Below are 5,662 nucleotides of genomic sequence, written 5' to 3'. Positions count from 1 at the left end.
TTAATGGGATATGAATTCTATGAAACTAATTTTAATGATCCAACTGTCAAACTTGTTTGTATATGCTTCGAGATCGCATACGGAAAAAATCACAAAAAACAAACATTTATAGATCAAGTAATGAGACAAAACTTTTCGACGGTTATAAAACAAAAAATCACGATTTAACGGTTATTTTAACTCCGATTTTGATGATGTTTTACAACTACACTCCTTGACTCTATACGAATACAATGAATGAATTTGATCGTCAATTTAAAATATTTACACAAGTGGATACCACAAAATCTTATGTTATACTTAATGAAAGTATAAATAAACTCTAAGTGTTAGTGAATCTATAGTTTTGATGGGATACGAATTCTATGAACCTAATTTTAACGATCCAACCGTCAAACTTGTTTGTATATGCTTCGAGATCGCATACGCAAAAAATCACAAAAAAAAAACATTCAGAGATCAAGTAACAAAACAAAACTTTTCGACGGTTATAAAACAAAAAATCATGATTTAACGGTTATTTTAACTCCGATTTTGATGATTTTTTACAACTACACTCCTTGACCCTATACGAATACAATGAATGAATTTGATCGTCAATTTAAAATATTTACACAATTGGATACCACAAAATCTTATGTTATACTTAATGAAAGTATAAATAAACTCCAACTGTTAGTGTATCTATTGTTTTGATGGGATACGAATTCTATGAAACTAATTTTAGCAATCCAACCGTCAAACTTGTTTGTATATGCTTCGAGATCGCATAAGCCAAAAATCACAAAAAACAAACATTAAGAGATCAAGTAATGAGACAAAACTTTTTGACGGTTATAAAACAAAAAATCATGATTTAACGGTTATTTTAATTCCGATTTTGATGATTTTTTACAACTACATTCCTTGACCCTATACGAATACAATGAATGAATTTGATCGTCAATTTAAATTATTTACACAAGTGGATACCACAAAATCTTATGTTATACTTAATGAAAGTATAAATAAACTCTAAGTGTTAGTGAATCTATCGTTTTGATGGGATACGAATTCAATGAAACTAATTTTAACGATCCAACCGTCAAACTTGTTTGTATATGCTTTGAGATCGCATACGCCAAAAATCACAACAAACAAACATTCAGAGATCAAGTAATGAGACAAAGCTTTTCGACGGTTATAAAACAAAAAATCACGATTTAACGGTTATTTTAACTCTGATTTTGATGATTTTTTACAATTACACTCCTTGACCCTATACGAATACAAATTTAAAATATTTACACAAGTGGATATCACAAAATCTTATGTTATACTTAATGAAAGTATAAATAAACTCTAAGTGTTAGTGAATCTATTGTTTTAATGGGATACGAATTCTATGAAACTAATTTTAACGATCCAACCGTCAAACTTGTTTTTTATTAGGCTCTTATTTTCGAGTGTAGATGTAGTACTTAAATGAAAAATCTGTTTTAATGTTTTGAAGTAATATTTATGTGGTAATGTGTGGTATGTGCAAATTTAAGAAAAATATATATTTTTCTTAACGGGTCATAACGGGTCGGGTGGATAAAGTTACCTGACCTGTTAAGGACCCGTTAAGATAACAGGTGTGACATGACACGACCCATTAAGATAACAGGTGTTATACGAAAACGACACGAACACGATAGACACGACCAATTTGCCAGGCCTACTATACACCACCAACGAATTTTAAATTGCATTTTTACAGGTCACTTTGTTATGCCATGCATGATGAACCAAAAATGCATCAACACATATGAAGAAAGAAAAACCAAAGAAAAGGATTTCAAAATTGTATTTTTGTGAAGCATCTAATTCTCTCCCGTTTGGTGAGAGCCCTTCTCTCCATGTGAGAGGTTTTCTCAACTTCGTTTGAGTGGTTCCCACTCCGGCACCTCGTTTAGCCGCCGACCTTAGCTTTGGCCAAGGTTGGTGGCAGCCCCTTTCCCTTCTCACCTGCCCTTCCTCCTGCTGTTTCTCTGTTTCCCGGTCCTTGTGCCCCAATTTTAGCTATGCTAGGCCCCAATCGGCAAACCTTTTTTTTTTATTTCCTTTTTATCCTTCCATCCACTGTCTTTCCCCCTCCATGCGTCCACTTGCTTCTTCGTCTTCCCCTCCCACTTGGCTTAGCCCTCTCTCGATTCCACCTATGATCCGATCTACCACTACTTTGTTCAACCGTTGTTCACTGCTTTATCGGAAGGTGCGTAGAGCTCTGGCTCGGGTGTTCACACCACCACCTTCCACTTGTGTGTTGATCTCGACACTGTTGCCAGTGGTCTCACTGGTTTCCTTCTCGGGTTTCTTCCCTTGGTGGTGGCAAATTGGTTCCTTGTGGGGTTTAATTGAGGACCAGGACAACTTCTCCGTTTGTGTTTGGGGCTTGGTTTGGTTTCTTCTCTGGCGGTTGCAAGGAGGCTGGTTTGTGGTCGTCGGGAAGTGCTTCGGCGGCGGCAAGAGAACTTGGCAGCTAGGGTTTGTTCTGTGTTTTCTGTTGTCGGCTTAACCCACGGGTTGGGCTTTTGTGGTTGTTGTTTTGGAGGCCCATCTTTTGTCTTGTGTTTTATATGTTTCTGGGCCTGTGTTTATGTAAGCTCTTTATTGGTAATTGACTTTACCTTTTTCAAAAAAAAAAAAGAAAAGAAAAGGATTTCAAACTTTAAACCTTAAATCAAAAGTATTTTAATAACTTTATTTAATGGATAGAAGAAATCCAACATCAAAACAGTAAAAAACAAAAAAATGCCCAATTAATGAGTTTCCAATTCTTCCATTACACAGTGAGAGCAAACCCACATAATTACAACCTCCATCTCGCTCAGCTCTCTATACATGTATGTATAGGTCTCTTTGTCTCTCTATATGGATCATGAACAATTGCATACGTCTGGCGAAGATCGAGGTCGAACATGGCGAACTATCTTGCTCAGTTCCAGTCGATCAAGAGCTCCCTCGATCATCTCCTGATTGCAGTTAAATCTCCCAATTCGATATTCCTATTCAATTTTCCGGTTCCCTTTTTCTTCTCTAATTTCAAATCAGTCATTCTTGTTCTGCTTTGTTGTTAATCAATTACTCATTTGAAGTTACTGATCTTTTTTATGGAGATTTGGGGGCTCTGGGTGTTAATTAGGGCTATTCGGTAGTAGAACAAAAAATGCGTATTTGTCTGAGTACGGGGAATCGATGCAGAAACAGTAACAAAAATTGATGTGTAATGACATGTTGAGGCTTGTTGGTTCACTCTGTCATGTTCGAACTTCTGTTTTAACCTAATTAATACCCCAACAAACCGTTGTTTTTTCTTTCTTCTATCTATCAACTCGGGTGCCATGAAATGGTGTGATATATGCTTCTAAACATATATGTAACATGAGATTTAAGAAATGACAAGTCCATATTTTGTTTCCTTTATTTGCTTCCCCAAAATGGTTCACAGTTAAGATTTTGATCCCATAAGTTTCCGGTTATATGCTTCAGGTGGGAGGTCGATCATCCTGTTTCGAAAATGAGATCCTTTGCGAGTTTGCCATTCCAGCGAGGCTAGGTGCTTTATTCAAGTTCCTGGATGCTTTCAGTCCCCTTTGGAACATAAGCTTGTTCCGTTACTGTGGACAACTTTGTGCCTGTTATGCTGACAATCCACTTTACTCATTGTAATGTTGTTGCATAAGGCTAATATTCCTCGTGTTTTCATCTTACAAGGGTGAAAGTGGCGTGTGGATGCGTTGGTCGGTTTTCATGTTACAAGCTCTGAGATAAACAAGTTCAAGGCACAGTAATAGTACCTGTGTTCAGTTTAAAAAATAGTAATAGTACTAGTGTTCAGTTAAGAAATAGTATGTATTCATTTAAAAAATAGTGATAGTACTAGTGTTCAATTTAAGAAACAATGATAGTATTATTGTTCAATTTCAAAAATAGTGATAGTATCTGTGTTCAGTTCTAGAAATAATCAATGTTCAGTTTACGAAATAATATGGTACTAGTGTTTAGTTCAAAAAATAGCCAATGTTCAATTCTAGAAATAATCAGTGTTCAGTACTAAAACTAATCAGTGTTCAATTCTAGAAACAATCAATTTTGAGTTTTAAAAATAGTCAATGTTACGTTTTGGAAATAGTTAGTGCTATTGCTCAATTCTAGAAATAGTCAGTGTTCAATTCTAAAAGTAATAGTAGTATTTAGTTCTAGAAATAGTGTTCAGTTCAAAGACTTTAGATTTTGGAGACTTTTCATATGTTTATAATTGATAATTTTGTTTACTTGTGGAAATATTTTAGCTAGTTAGCGGAGATGAGGATGTTTCGTTGGATGTGTGGGCACACGAGAAAGGATAAGATTAGGAATGAGGATATCCGGGGTAAAGTAGGAGTAGCCGAAATTGAAGGAAAGATGAGAGAAAATCGGTTACGGTGGTTTGGACATGTGCAAAAAAGGCCTACTGACGCTCCGATTAGAAGATGCGACTATGGGACATAGATTCTGGGCCGAAGGGGTAGAGGAAGACCTAGGAAAACTTTGGAAGAGACCCTAAGAAAAGACTTAGAGTACTTGGATCTAACGGAGGACATGACACAGGACAGAACACAATGGCGTTCTAAGATTCATATAGTCGATCCCACTCATTGACTTGGATTTTCCAAGTCTCCAACCGAGAAGTTTTCCTCACTCGGGAAATTAAGGGAACACTACCTCAACCTACATGCTCCACTCATAAAGCTTCAACATACAAGCTTCAACAAAAGAAAATTCAAAGAACTTAGCGAAGAAGGCTTTGGTGTATTTAACACAATACGTTGAAATGAAGGAAATCTTATTTATTGATATCCCTGATAAGTTACAAATATGTACATATACTTGAGTCAAAATAAACAAACAAGAGGGAGCATTCACAAAGGTTGCTTAGGAGAAGTCTCAGTAGTCGGTAGAGCCCCAGAAAGAGAAGGCACCGGAGGGGGATCATTCGGAGCCTCAGTACTGGACAGAACCCTAGAAGGAGGAGGCATCAGAGGTTGATCATTTGGAGCTTCATTACACGGTACAGCCCCAGAAGACGAAGGCAATAAATGCCTTTAGAACAAACCCACAAATCTCTGATGATCAAGTAAAACCTGACCATCAGATTCCTTCATCTGGTCAAGCTTCCTCTTCATGTTTGTAGCATAGTCATGTGCGAGCCGGTGCAACTGTTTATTCTCATGCTTGAGCCCTCTAATCTCCTGTTTGAGACTCATCACTTCAGCCGCCAATGATTCAACTTGGCGGGTTCGAGCAAATAGGCGTTGGGCCATATTAGACACAGAACCTGCACACTGAACACTGAGAGCCAGAGAATCCTTAATAGCCAACTCATCAGACCGTTTGGAAAGTAGTCTGTTATCTTTGGGAGTGAGAAGGTTCCTGGCCACTACCGCAGCGGTCATATCATTCTTCATCACGGAATCCCCAACGGTAAGAGGACCAGTAGGGGAGACGAAGGATGGGCGCCATATGTTGTCTGGAGAAGGCAGGGCTGCCTCTTCAACAAGGTTCAAGTCAAAACGACGGTCAGAGGGGCCAGACATTTTCCAAGGTGTTGAAGAGAGAAGAGGTCGGACAAATCAAGATCTTAGAAATGCAAGAATGG

The 5,662-nt window shown here is 37.5% G+C and overlaps 1 long non-coding RNA gene across 1 annotated transcript; it reads left to right on the top strand.

Moving 5' to 3' along the window:
• The first annotated feature begins 2,812 nt into the window (after positions 1 to 2,812).
• On the top strand, positions 2,813 to 3,965 carry LOC114827589 (uncharacterized). The gene is made up of 2 exons (XR_003776694.2): positions 2,813 to 3,005; positions 3,514 to 3,965. It is a non-coding gene; the product is annotated as an uncharacterized lncRNA (long non-coding RNA).
• The last annotated feature ends 1,697 nt before the right edge of the window (positions 3,966 to 5,662 follow it).

Source organism: Malus domestica, chromosome 10 (assembly GCF_042453785.1).
Source record: "Malus domestica chromosome 10, GDT2T_hap1".
Taxonomy (NCBI): Eukaryota; Viridiplantae; Streptophyta; class Magnoliopsida; order Rosales; family Rosaceae; genus Malus; species Malus domestica.
Note: the sequence above shows the minus strand (reverse complement) of the source record. Positions and strands in the feature narration are given on the sequence as shown.